The sequence below is a fragment of the Aphis gossypii genome, chromosome 1 (assembly GCF_020184175.1).
Source record: "Aphis gossypii isolate Hap1 chromosome 1, ASM2018417v2, whole genome shotgun sequence".
Classification (NCBI taxonomy): Eukaryota; Metazoa; Arthropoda; class Insecta; order Hemiptera; family Aphididae; genus Aphis; species Aphis gossypii.
Window position 1 is genome coordinate 2,065,708 of NC_065530.1, and position 15,935 is coordinate 2,081,642.

At 25.7% G+C, this 15,935-nt stretch overlaps 1 long non-coding RNA gene across 2 annotated transcripts; it reads left to right on the plus strand.

Annotated features, from left to right (window-relative positions):
* The first annotated feature begins 5,636 nt into the window (after nucleotides 1–5,636).
* Nucleotides 5,637–14,636, plus strand: LOC126548956 (uncharacterized). 2 transcript variants are annotated; one of them, XR_007603081.1, is made up of 4 exons: nucleotides 5,637–5,743; nucleotides 5,847–5,972; nucleotides 13,706–13,868; nucleotides 14,388–14,636. It is a non-coding gene; the product is annotated as an uncharacterized LOC126548956 (long non-coding RNA). The 2 variants fall into 2 exon arrangements; XR_007603080.1 differs by having other exon boundaries at nucleotides 13,706–13,837.
* The last annotated feature ends 1,299 nt before the right edge of the window (nucleotides 14,637–15,935 follow it).

Consider the following 15,935-nt stretch of genomic DNA (forward strand, 5'->3'; position numbering starts at 1 on the left):
CCACTTAATTTTCTATTTAACAAACATCACGGTTCTTTGGATAAAAACTGTGATGCAGTAATTTTGTTAAAGAGAAACGCTGTAGCTGTAGCTGAATCTGTTCTTATTTCACTGAATTTATTTCCGTTTGAAAGACGTATTTTATTAAAGTGTGCTTAATAATTGTTTCTCGATTGAACTTGAGATGTATAATCCCACTGACAAATATACTAGGTGAGTTAGTTACCGCTTTTCTCAATAAGATGGCCAAGTACGTATATTTCCCTTTTCATTTTTACATAGGGGAGGGGTTGAACATACATACCACTCCATACATTATAATATGTGCATGTAGTTTTGAACGATGTAACGTATGTTTGGTGAGATTATAGTACTTACATTTTTATTAGAGAGTGGATTTTTATTTAAATATACAAAATTTTATTGAATTCAAATTTTCTTAATTCTGTTCGAAAATAATCACGTTTCATAGTTAGTTATTAGTTATTACCTACATATTTAGTGTATTTTAAATTATTTTCCTCAAATAGTTAATCAATAAATAAAATATAAAAATCGGTGATATAATTATTTTTCTAACAATGATGTGTATGTATTGGTAAAATAAGTAGTAAACTTCAAATTTTAAAAATCGAGGTTATTTCATATTCTTGGTGATTGGATAATTCTACGTTCATCCTCAAATGTATATACTGTTAAGTTTCAAAAGATTCATAAAAAATCGTATCGATCAAAAGATTGTCTAATACAAGAGAAACGTAGTGTATAGCATGTCCTAGCGAATAAAGCAGTATTCACAATGGATATATTTTCTTAGTAAACTTTTTTCCCAATGCATATTTACCTAGTAATCTTAGCTAAAACGGTTTTGTAGTATGTACTACTCGTCCTGTATATACAGCACGTTTTTATGGAGATGCTGCACTTTACAAAGTTTATTTTTCTTGTAATACCTTCACACGGTCAAATACTAGAATAAAATACAGTATAGGTATTTCCTCAAAATGTAAAAATAATAAAATAGAAAAAATATATTTTTAAAAGATGAAGGATGTCCGTGTCTAATAACTCGTGTGAAAAAAAGAGAGTTGAAATGATTGTTTCAAGGTGAAAAACAAATAAATCGATATACTTATTTTTCCAACAGTATGTGATTTTTAGTCATACTAGAAAGCAGTATGTACGAGAACTGTTGTTCACGTAATATTTCAAACAGTTATTTATTTTGTCGTATTATATGACATAGAATAATGTACGGTGAGAAGAGAAGACGATGTGTGGTGAACGAAACTGAAAATTTCGCATTTCCACGTCACGCGGGTCCAGTCTATACGGAACGAGTTTCGGGTGGCGGCGGCATCGGCGACGACGACGGACCCGCGAGAGGTACACCCAGGCGCCGAGCTCACCCTTGTCACCACCCACCATCGTCGCCGCCCGGATTCGACCCGGCTTTCGTCCGAAGCGGTTTTGTCTTCAATGGCAAAACGATCAATGGACAGACGAAAACAATAGCCAACGCGCGTTCTCAACGCTGCCGCCGTCGCTTTTTTTTCCACCGGCGAACGCCCTTCATAATAATACTATTATTGTTTACTAAATACAATTTTTTTTTCGTTCGTTCTAAAACTGTTTTGAGTGTCTAAAACATAATTTATTTTTCCATCTCATTCTCGGAAATTCTAATAATATTTTGATGTACATCGAATAGTTATAATATTAATATTATGTTCCTCATGCTAAAGTGTACATATACGAGTAACTTAGTAACTTAACTTAATAGTTACAAGTTACTGTAACGAAATTACTTTTTAATTAATTTGATGGTAATTTAATTACATTTTACTGTAAGTAATTTATACGCAATTTAAGTTACATTTTTGTAATGTAATTATTAAATTACTCGTTGCTTAATTTTTTTTCCTATCTTTAGAACTAATATTTATAATATATATTATTTCTGACAGTAACATTATTGTAATAAGTATTTGGCATGGTATATATATATATATTAACAAATAGTTATTTGAAATATTTATTTCATAAATAATTTACACAATATCATAATGATGGCTTTCATTATATCTGATTAAGGTTAACAGAATTTTGGTCCAATTCATATGGTTCGTGTACTGTTTAGTTAAAAAATGTTACTCCTATGCCATTTTAGTTTGATCTATTTTTTTAATGGCAGAATATGTTTTAGTTCAATACATTTTTTGTCTAATTTATACAGTTCAAAATATTTAATTAAAAATATTCATTATTTGGTCAAATTTAAATTACTTTGATTTTAAAATATAATTATTTTTTTTTGATAGGACATAAAAACTAAAAATCCCCCAAGAATTATTTAATATTTGTTTGATATTAAAACCGATCATTTTGTAATGTAAGGTGTATAAGAAACAGTGATTTGGAAAATGTAGTTATTTTTAAGGATAATTAATGGATACATTTACACTCACCAGATGGAGCATACGTTTAAGCAAAAGAAATAATTGTCCAACGTATCAAAACAGTAGCTATAAAGAAACACTTAATTCTAGACCAAGAGAAAAGTTACAAGGTATAAAAAATGTTGATAACGAAGAAGTTCTTGTTAAATTACCAGATAAAAATGTAATGAAACAAATGATTAACTTACAACAATATAGTATGAAATCTACTATACTACAAAAGTTACAACTTGAAGACACGCGATGAACCATTTCTTATATTATATGGTTGTAAGAATAATGACCCCGACAGATTAATAATATTTTCAACAGTAGAAAACATTCGATTATTGGTTGAAAGTAATATTATTTTCTCCAGTGAGACTTTTAAAACCGTATCAAGACAGTTCACGTAGTTATATACTATACACAGAATTTACATAAATAATGTATTTCCTCTAGTTTATATGCATTTTACATTGACTGAACATAAAATCTATCTAAGTATAGTACATATTTATTCAAAATTTAAAAACTCTGCAAAAATATAACTTGACATTAAATCCTTAATTTTCAGTATACGATTTTGAGTCAGCAAATAAATACACGTTTAGAACTTAATTTAATTAGCTCAATATACAATGTTGTTTTTTATATTTTGGACAATTTTTATTGCATCAGTTGTCGAACCTTGTTTAAATAGAATAGTATTTAAATTATAATCAGCCAATTATAAGAAATAATTAATTTAAGCTAATGTTTTTACCATTAATATACCATTAGAGAATTTTTGCAAGAAATCTTTATTTTCAACTTGTATGAATGTATTGTTGAATTTTCCACTTACATGGACTTATAAAATAATATATAAAAGAACATTGAATATTAAAAAAATAAAAATACATAATTGACTTCATTACAAAAATATATATCAGACATGACTGATCAATTGACTAAAAAAATCAGATCTTAGGTATATTGGACCGATATTTTCTAAATCTTGTTAATGTATTGATAAAATTATAATCATAATATAAAATAAGCAGTCAAGTTTTGTAAATTATTAACCATATTACTTATTGTATAGTATAATACAAATTGTATATATTTTTTCTTTTAATAAAAAACATTATAATCATTGAGCTCCAATGATATTTTTGAAAATAAAAAATAAAAATTTGCTCAATTGTAACGTGTAATGAAATAAAAAAAGTAACATAAAAATTTAATTTCAATTTGTAAATGTTATTCTCAATGTGGTTTAATTAATAAAATAAAAGTAACTTCCCTAATACTGGGTTTGAGGTTTATCAGACATCGTTCACAATATGAATATTGACAATTTTTCAGACAAATTGTCGTGTTATCAATTTACACAATCGGTTAAGATTTAGTAGAGCACTAACGGTATAATATATACAGCACATCGTGCAAAAAAATATTCGATCGAACGTGTGAAAATAATATTATTACAACTCTCAATTATATTATTTTTATAGTAGATATTAGGATAATATTATTACGTGACCGCGCTTTTTTATATAGTTGAAGATTGTATTTTTCATTAAATATAACCTACTTTATTTTGGCGCTGTCGAGTTATCTTGGCTTTACTAATGATCGTTATGATTAAAAAAAAAAAAAAAAAACAAAGATCTGAAAACTATATTTTATTAAAAAATACATCATCATAAATTGGTAATTTAATACCAACTATTATATCTATAGTATGTAGATAGGCAGATACTTAATTCTGATGAATAAAACCAAATACAAATATAAAATCATATTATTTACTTAAAATAGTGATCGATCATTATATATCATTTGATAGCTAAATATTTTACCTTTGTTTTTGAATAAAAATTGCGATGATGTCTGCCCTAATTTTCAAATGGTTTTTTGGGCTTATATATAATAAATATAGGTACGTTTATATGTATATAGACATATAAGATATGGACTGATAGTAAAGAAAGTAGTAAACAGCATACAACTTTGTCCATAACTTCCCATAAATAACAAGAGATAGAAAAAAGGTGTGAAATTTCACATTTTTAGAACAAATACAGCAACAACTTGGTCCTATTTTGGGCCAGGGCTGTAAATCTATCTACTTTTATTTAGAACTGATTCTTTAGTATAATAATGGTTGCAACACATTACCTGTGAGTTGTAACGTCACTCGAGTGTCAATATAAATAGGACGGGTTGTTATAATTAATATATTAATTTAAGCTTTGTCTGTTATTGTATATAGCTTAGATTGTCGACCTCATCGATCCAACGTCAACCATCGATACTATAAATGTATTTTATAAAATTACATTGGATAAAATATCAATGCATTAATATTAAATAATAATATTATATTACTAAATTTTAAAAATACAAAATAATTGTTAAAAATTATGCAGGTATTTATTTATTGGATTATATTCAGACCATGACTATATTATAAGCACGTGTTCGATGTCTTTTGCACAACACACGCTATGTCAGTGTTGTATGCATATTATATGATATAATATAATAATATAATAGATATCAGAGGTACCTACTATAATAACAGTAATAATACTGCAGGAAAATTGGAAAAAAATAAAAAATAATATATTATATCGTAAAAAGGCAACCACAATATAGGTATATCGGGTGTATTTTATACCACACCTTAAACTCGTAAGTATACGGAGTGATAAATTTAACTGTATGCAAAATGAACACTAATTTTTCAAACCAATTTTAGTGTCAAATTTAAATAACATTAAATATTTTTTCTAAAACTTGTATTTTCTTTTTAAGTTTTTAATTGTAAAAACGTCGTAAAACAATATTATCTATTGCACCTACGATAGATAATAATTATGAAACATCTAAACAATACAACGTACAAATCAAATATTGCATGACATATACATTTTTTTTTATATTAACAAACTACAGGGAAGTTGAATACAAAAGTATATTAAAATATTATAAAATTTACATGGACAGTACTTAGTCTCTAGTTTGGATTGCTAAGTACAGATTAACAACAGTCAACTCTACAGTGTTGATATATTATTATAATTTTAATCGATTCACTATAGATGTAATAATCTATCTTATAAACAAATTATAATACATGTTTCCATTGTATATATTATAAAAACTATTATAAAATATATATTGTATATATTGATACATTTAACTGTTTGACTCTTGCTATACTGCTAATATGAATTTTACTGCTTATTATTAGTTGATACAACACTCAACAACATGGTTACCTAGACTATAATAGTGTTCAAACATAATAATATGTACGTTACTAAATTATGTTAGTTTGAGCATGAGTTTTTGGAACTAGTATAATATAATTTAAGAAAACATTAATTATTATAATATATTAATATTATGTTCTAGTTTACAGGACCGGTTCTTACAATGGAAGTATTCGACCAATAAATAGACTTCTTCATTATTTCAATTAAAGCGTCTGTATATTTTTCTACCAAATCCTATCCAGTTGAGGAATAGCTTAAACAACGAGTCAGTAATCTATTAGATATACTATATTATTTTCATTAATTCAACATTTTACTTATTAGTATTGTATAATTTTAGTCAGTCAAATGGATCACTCTGTATAACATAGGTATCACATATAAATATAATACATAAATAGTGTATATGATAACAAAATGTAATAATATATATAGGTACACACACATACACACGACTTGTCGGAAACCGGCGAAATGGTTTGCGCTCGGTAGCAATAATAAGTGTATATATTGTGTATTATTATACGTATATCGGACTCACCACGTCGCGCATTATTGTGTCCGCGTTTTTGGCTTTTAAAGCACAAAGCCATACACAAACGAAGCGCAGTATGACTAATGATCGGAGCTCGGGATTTCATGAATTTTGCATATTATTATTATAATATAATATCAACGATTAAAATCCGATCCAATCCGATTATACGCATAGTTGCCTAAATTTTGCAATGACGTGTAGATTTTAATATTATGTACAATTAACGTGTGTAGGTGTTTATTATGATTGTTCCGGGTGCTTGAAGAATATTATAAAAACGTGCAATATCATTCGTGTTTATCACGTGGTTTTCAAGTTTTTGTGTCCAAACGAACAGCAAATAGTTTCGAAATAATAATTTAAATTTACCGCCTTTAAACGCTGTATATTTTATTGTATTCTATGACAACTTAAATATGTGTTATTAATATAATGTTCATCTATACCAGGAGCCCAGTTTTGATGCTTTTGAGTCATGTCATTGTAACAAAATAAAATAATAACACTCGTTTAAAATACCAGTAAAATATCAAAATGATTACAAATAAATAATAATTTGATCACCCGGCGTCCTGAATAGACTATTTTGTTACACCATTATCATGTATCAATTATTTAGTTTTCAATTCTTCATGACAAAAACTATTTTGCATTTAATAATTAGGTATTTTTTTATTTTTTATATCTAAGGTTTAAATACTTATAGGTACAAGGTATTTCATAAGTTTTCATCATATTTTTTTTTTTTAATGCGTGAATACTATATGCGTATTTACTACTCGTAAATCTATACGGTTTCGATTATATTTCATAATTTATTTGCAATACTAATTTTAAAATATAAATTATATAATAGAAGTACTGACTTTGTTTTTCGCTGTAGTACTGTACAAGTTAATTTCTACTTGAAATCAATTTAAATGTTTGATTATCAATATACATTTTATCTCAAATAATGTTCATCTTACAAATTAGTTAATTAATATTTGAATTTTATTTTATTTAAAAAAATATCTTTTATTGAAAATAGTCCGTACAAATGGAAAACACAGGCAATAGTGAAGTATTCAGGTATGCTTTATTAATTATTGTAAAAATTAATATTAAATTTATTCTTTTCAACTTTTCAAAAAATGTTTATTGTATTTATTTAATATAGTACGTTAGTTTTGTGAAACCATTATCAAATTGTAACTTTTTGATGACAAATGTATGTTTTAATATATTGAAATCTAAAACAAAATACTTTTTCAAAAAAATTTCCGTAGCTATATATTATGGACTATTGAAAAAAAAACGAATATAGCTATTTTATTATTTTTATTTGTATAAAATACGTTTAAATAAAAATTTAAACATAATTTGTAAATAATTATATAATAATACATACAAATAGTATAACGCTTTCACGATGTTATATAAAAATATATATTACTCTAATATTTTTAAATTAATTAAATATATATTTAGATACATTTTTATTTATATCTGGATTTTTAATTTTTCTTAATTCACTACTTTTAAAAAAGATTCAAGTGAATTTGTAAATTACTTAAAAAGCCCATCAATCTTAATTGTCAGCAATGTCATAAAAATACATAATTCACAACACACTCCCATAATATATATATAACATATTAAAATCAATTAATTTTATGAAATCGATTGACAGTTATACGTAGAATAATAACTAAACACCTCTACTAAATATTCACAATAATAATATGTATGCTATTATTTTTACAATATATAATAAAATAACCGAAGAAAATCAATAGCAGCTTATTATCATGGATATATATATATTATTATTTTTTTTGGGGGGGTTGGGGAGGAAGAAAATCACTCTTAAGTTTTAAGTAATCTTCTTAAAAGTTGGTCACATTTTATTAAAGATGAAATAGTAGATTATCTGCATAAAGAAGAAGTAACTTTTCAATTCAATAATTATATTATAAATGTAAAATGTGTCAACTAATTTAGTTGAAACAACTAAAGGGAGTGTAAAAATTGTTATTTCCCCTCTACTTCCGTTAGTTAGTGCTGTATCATTTTTCTCAAATAATGTTTTTTTTTCATTATTATTATTATTTTATTTTTATTGAAACGACTTTAAGTCTTTGTCGATTTATTATCACTTGGGAGGAGGTAAAGTTTGTCTAGTACACTACTACCCTCTTCTCGGAGAAGATAATTTTCACGTGTGTAGACGTCATTTTCAGTGGAATGGGATCAGTGGGGCAGGATAGAGAAATTGAAACGACTGTGGAATAATACGAAGTAGTATTTTTTGCACTATACAAAGGTTCGAACCGATGACTATGAAGTGCGCACGTCATGGCCAGCTTTGTGACCGTTACACCACAAAATCCCTCACTCAAAATAGTATATAAAATGTTGATAATAATAAAATACCTAATTTTGATAAGCAAAATTACAATATTTTGAAAGTTATATCCAGATTCAAAATCAGCTATTTTCCTGAATTTGGCAAAATTATATCCAACTTTTAAAAAACAAAACCTAATTCTTTATTTTTAATTTTACATTTAATAGACATTTTTAACTTACGTATATCTATCGCATAATGAAATATCTACCTGATACTTTGCATACTTTTCAATCTGTTATAATAACTCTTATGTATAAAAAATGTCTTTTCTGTCTTTCAATGATTTTTTACTGATTTATAAATATTAATTATAGGAAAAATATTCAAAAATTTAATAAAATTTAGATTTCTATAGATTAGTTAGAATCAAGCATAATATATTAAATTAAATTGTTTTAAATCAATTTATTGATTGTATACCGAGTAAAAATATTGATCAAGCTGTATTTAATGTAAAGTACGTATTTGAAGAAGAAAAAAGTTGAACTGCAATTAATTTAAATCTAGCTAAAACGCCTAAAACAATTGTCGTGGTTAATCATATTGTATTGGTTTCTGATCCATTTTTTTTTTGTGTCCTGCCTCAGTACCCGAAAAAAATTGATGAGCATTAATATTGTTATTATTGATAGGCTAACAATAAAATGCAGGGTCCTTAAGACATACAATTATCTCAAATATTATTTAATATTATTCAAATTAATGATATGAACTAATTTAAAAATCTTTCTTATTTTTATGGAGACTATCATGTCTTTATTTGTATTAATAGTATGTACTTGGAAGGAATAATTTAATGATTTTAAGGAAAATCTTAAGTTTATTGGCAGTTGGTTGATTGTTAATAGGTAGTTCATTATTTTTAATTTTTTAATAATATATTGATTACTTATATCTTACATTATCGAACATACCTTAACTGAACTATCATTGGACCGTTAAAACACAGAAATATAATATTCTTTAATATAATGGGATTATATAACCACGTTAATCAACCAATTTTGTATCGAACTGTAAATATCTTGATATCAAAAAATAGTCCTATGTGAAATGGAAATATTAAATAAAATGCATTTGAGTAATTGATAAAAATGATTTATGTTATAATAATCTAATATCCAACTATGCAAGATTTTAACGATTCAGGATATTACATATTTATTATTTAGAATAGTATATTATATTATTAGTACTTGTTGAATATTTAATAATTATACTCAGTACATTAAATTGAGGTAGGCATATGTGATAAAGTCTTCATATACGTTACGTTACTGCCAAACACTGGATTTTTGTTAATAAAAAAACAATTAGTATAAAAACGAATATTTGGACAAACACAATAATATTATAAGCATATTTATAATCACTTAGAACTTAATGTTTTATTAAATAAATATAATACGAACTATTCTATTTTGTTGTTGAAATCATTAAGTAAAAATTAATTACTGCTGAAGTATGGTGAACACATTTTAAATAAAGGCACTATAACTGGTTACCGTTGCCCGGTCTTTAATTCATTTGAAGAAACTGTAGTAGGATTACGATTCCAGTTTGATATTACTGATTAACTTGATATAAAAATATGAATCCTAAACATTTTTATTGATCAGTCAAAGTCATCCAATTCCTAGATTTTATTTCTTGTCAGAAGCTTTAAGGTGCTAGGAGGTTTTTTTTATTCTAGCCATAGATATTGGCCATTCCAGCCATAGTATATATGAGTGAATTGACGGGGAAAAAGAAGAGAATCTGTCAGAAAGATTATATTTGCGAGGTTTACCCGAAATCAACTCTATAATATAGCTGATATTGAACTATTCATCATCATAAATATATATATTAATACACTGTACCTCACTACCTAGTATCTACAACCTACTCATCGTATTGAGGTTCATATTTATAGAATTTTTTAGGGCCTATATTTCTCTGTGAAATAATGCTCTAACATGAATTGGTCTTATATGCTAATGAAATCGAATTTTGAATAATAAAAAATAAATAGAAATATAATCTAAAAATTTCAATCGTTTATGTCTGTCCAAATAATATTGTGTATGTTAGTCAGCAGAGGCGATCTATGTTCATCGTGTTATGACCATTTATTATTATTGAGAAAATAAAGTAATTCAACTGCAAAATAGATTCGATTAAAAAATGTGGTAAACTATGTACGGTAGGTAGGTATATATATATATATATATCACTCTGCCATGTACCTACCTAAATTAGTTATATTACATATAAGTAATTACATGGTAATTTTGACATTTTATTATAATGTATTTGCTAGAGATGTTTTCAGATCGTTTATTTTCTTGGCATACGGAAATAGTTATAATAAAACTCCTTTAGTAATTAATAGATTATTGTTAACGTTAATTTTTTTTCTATTTTATTACATAATATGTAATAATATGTATATTATATTATTAAAGACATATTTTTTTTTCATAATCATCATTGATTTTGTTTTATATTGATGCAATTGTTATAATTTTGAATTATAGCGTCTATAGGTTGTCCTTGGTAACCGATTAATAACCATTACATTACCAAAGCAAAATAAAACAGATCTGCAAAATTTGAGTACAACTTTTTTTTTCGTAATCAGATTTTTCGTAACGTTATACCTAGCAACCAATACAAAATGCAATTACGTTACCATAGCAACTTCGTTTATACATTTTTTTAACCATGATTTTATGATTGAATTTTTTTTTATAAAGCAAAAATATCAAGTAACACGCTACATTTACTACCAAAGTACATATTTTTTACCGAAGCTCCTCTATTTAAAAAATGAGCCAAAACGATAAACCGTCTATCGAGATACAAAATATGTACTTATGGTGTGAGTATATAACTACCTATATAATATCTCAATTATATTCAGGATCGGACGGTAAAACGACGAAACATAATATATTGTCATCTTACATCTCACGTAAAATCCCTCGTAAAACCGAAAACTTTTCACATATTATACAACTATACAAGGTCGTTGTAATTGATGATATATTAAACCAGCTATCTATGCCTTGCACGTTAGTCAATAAGGATGTATCGAGGACGTGTCAAGGACTTATTGGAAGGAAAATAACAATAATATTATCTTTCGAAATGTGAAAATTCACGCGCCGCGTCCTATATAATCATAATAATGACGACGGTGATAATCTATAATATTATATTATACTTAGTATATTCGACAAAAGACGTCATTCCACAGAAACCCCTGCTGCAGCTATATCTAGCTGAGCTCGAGTGAAAATATTTATAAACACGCGCGCGTACATTGTTACGAATTCTCGGCAAATATAAACACACAGCGATCGATATAATAAACCGTTGTAGAGAGATAAAATGTATAAATTGCGTCTCAATTTCAACGCTAACACAATACAATGCAGACAGTATAGTAATAGTAGTATTATAATGGTGTATACATTATCGTTAAAAACTTTTTAAAAAAAAATACTGAATAAAGTAGTTAATATACCAATGTCGATTGCTATTAAATAATAATAACAATAATGACGATAACGGAAGAATTGACTATTATGAGCAAAGTGCATTATATTGCTAGTTGATACATACTAGTTGCGGGTGAATTATTAAGGTATAATATTATAATATAACAACTGCGGATACTATTTTCGTAATCATAATATTAATATTGCAAATGAATTCAGATCTATCAAGCACATCGTGTCATAGTCTTGAAATTTAAAAATTTTCTTACTGCAAATTATAAAATAAATCTAATCATAATTCATTGTGTTTTAGTATTATTTATGTTGTTCATTCGTACATTACTATTTACTGACGATTTTCCAGAAGCAAATTTTGTTTAGATCGTATCTTGTGTTCTTGTGTCTGATGCACTTATCTGACCATAACAAATATCTAATAATAATGTATGCAAAAATTTGAAAATAATGCGTTTTAAATCAATATTTTAATAATAACTCCGCTCAAATTGCTAAGCCATTTGGAAATATTCACTTCTGAGAACATATTGGCATTCTATAATAAGTTTATGAGTAGGCACAGGCAACATTATGTATTATCATTCGTTTGTATAATCGTTTCCAACCGTAATCGATTCATTTTTTATTCTGAAACACTGGTTGAACATTATTTTATTATTGTTGCTATTACTCAGTCTATTAAATAGTGTGAGAGTGTAAATATGAATGAACTAATAATATTCAATAGAGAAACATTTTAGACGAAAGCCTTTGTTCAAAAACTTTATAATATAGTGGTTCTGTCGCTATCAATCAACTTCTTCGATCGTAGAAAAAACATTGCTTATTTTTAAAAAAAACGTAGTAGAAATATAGAATAATATTGTTTTTTATAACCGAAAATAATCGGCCTAACTCTCTAAAAAAAATATATATATATTCTCTAGATGACGTGGCACGTAGCTTATCTTGGCAATGGAGTTTTAAATAATAGATTTCAGTACCTATACTAAAGTATAGGTCCTAAAAAATATATCATTAATAATTGGTTTATCAATTATTCAGCTGTCTACGAGTTAGATACTACCCACGATTGATGCACAGCTTATAGAAATTATACTTAAGACGTTTTAAAATATTTTATCGAATTTACAATTCAAATACGTATCTATTATATATTTATATAATTTTTTTAAAAATTACAAAAATAATGTGTTTCGTATTTTTAGTGAGTTGATTAACGCTTTTGAACGTCTATTACCAGTGTATAAATATTTATTAATTATTTTTATCCGTTAACACATTTTTTTAATTAGCTATTTACCTTATTAATACAGCTCTTTAATATCCAAGTCTATTACATTAAGATTTTTTTGTAAGCTTGTATATTTAAATTATTCATTTATTGTTATTTTTTAATCAGTTTAAACGAAACGGCTTTGATCACATTATAAATATTTACAAAAAAATTGTTTCATATACTAATTAGAATCAATAAATATATTTAATTAAATAAGAATTTTATCGGGTTATATGATATTATATTGTGTATTTTGTTGCATTATATTATTGTTAATTATTTACAGGAGACGTTAGACTATATAGAGACAACATGCAACCGTACCCAAATCAAAGCTGACAGGTTGGATCTATTTGCAGGCATCAATGCAGTTTAAATCCCAGGCGTTAATTGCCTACGACAATCCACACGATTAATGGTAAAACAAGCAATCTAAGAAGGTTTAAAAAGTATATTTTATCGTTCAAGTCCACTATTAATTGTGTAGTAGGTAAAGCATTATAGATTTTAGGTTTTATTAAACAAAATTCTAGATCCGCCATATTGGAAAGTTTCCCTAGTTCATTCAATTGTATTTGAATACAAGTCCGTCGTTTGTAATATACAGATTACAAAGTGTACCAAGAACTAGGACTATTTAATAAATGTAGTAACATTTTTAATGGAAGTTTGTTAAATAGTCTTGTTACACCTTATATTCAAACTTAAACGTGTAAAAAATAGATTTCTTAATAGGATTTCCGAATTATAGGTACGATTTATAAGCCATATGATTATCAACCAGTTATTAACGCACTTATTCTATCCACATTTAGAAATTGAAAAAAGATTTTAACGGTGAATTTCTTAAAGGTTTAGTGTACAATACTTATGATTTTTAAGTTCTTTTCATGCTAGTTGCTTTTATTGAAATTCTAAGCTTAATGATCAGTCCAACAAACCCTATTATCAGTATTATCTAATTTCAGTAAAAATATGTTTTTGGAGGATGGTCTTTTAAGGTGATCAATATCTCATGCAAATATCATCCATCATCATGAAGATGGAGAATACAACATAATTACCATTACCATGGTAGGTATGTAAATTGTTCAATATTATAATATAAAATGGAGAAAAAATGTTGTTCATGTATTTTATGAATTTTTACCATAATAATAATTGTACTGTCACATTTTATCATGTTTATTTTATAGTATTGTTAAATTATTGTATTAAAATGCTACGTAAACTTTATTAAATAAATATTAATATTTTCAAACAATTATAATGATTTAAATACTGTATACGTATTTAGTGATTTAAAAATAAAAGTAATTATATTCTTTATGATGAAAATATTAAATAAAAATTTAAGTCTCTAAAAAATATGATATTGTGTATCTATTTTTTTTAGATTGAATCCCTTAGAATTTGAGACCTTTAAATTTTAATAAATTTTATGAATAAAATGTATATACACTATACAATATACATGTTAAATTCTGTTTTATATTATATAATATGATTTTTTTAATTTTTTTTTTTATTTGTATATATCTTCTAAATATATCACTTTTATAATCTGTATTTATGGATATATATATATTTATTATTTTTATATTTTCACTATAACATTTTAAATACCTACATTAAATAATATAATTTTAATATCTTAATATTTTATGTTATTTAATCAACTAAACTAAAACATTATATTCAAAATTCAGTTTACTGAAATATCCATAATCTACTTTTGTTTAAATAAATATACCATATTTACGGAGTGTAATAGACCTATATATAATATGTTATTTTATAATATATATATATAGATGTAAATTCAGTTCACGGAGTAAATTTAAATATGTATGAGAACAATATTGTTTTTTTTTTTTTTTAATTCGTTAATATGTTACGATATTCTTTGTTTGGTACAATAAAATATTTTAAATAAATACAACCGAATACTTGACAAAATATGAACATGTAATGTAAACATGAAAATAATATCTATTTTTCAAAATTTGTTGTTTCTAACACATAATGATAATACCAGTAAACAATTAAAAAGTATAATTATTTTGTATAAGCAACTTAGTAGTAAAATTCTTACATAGATATCGTCAATTGCTAAAAAAAAAAAAAAATGTTTATTAATTTTGGCGAAAGGACCTTTATTTGTTCCCAAACCCACGAATAATAATAAAAACGATAATGATAAATGGATGTTCTGTCGGCGTCTGACGTGGTAACCGGAACATTACCGGACCATTTTAAAATATTCAAAACGATTATATTTTTGTAGATAAATGCCATTTCTGCTATAAATAAAAGAGTATATTTTTTTTCAAATCGAACGCCACTCGTGTATGTATTTAATTTATAATAATGATATTTAAAAGTATAATATATATACCTACATTTAGTTTTAGCGATTTGTTTCATTTCTGCAGAACACTCGTTGATAAATTATATTATAACACTCGGTAAGTGTTTTATTTTTTGTACGATTGACGATAAAAAATAAATAAAAA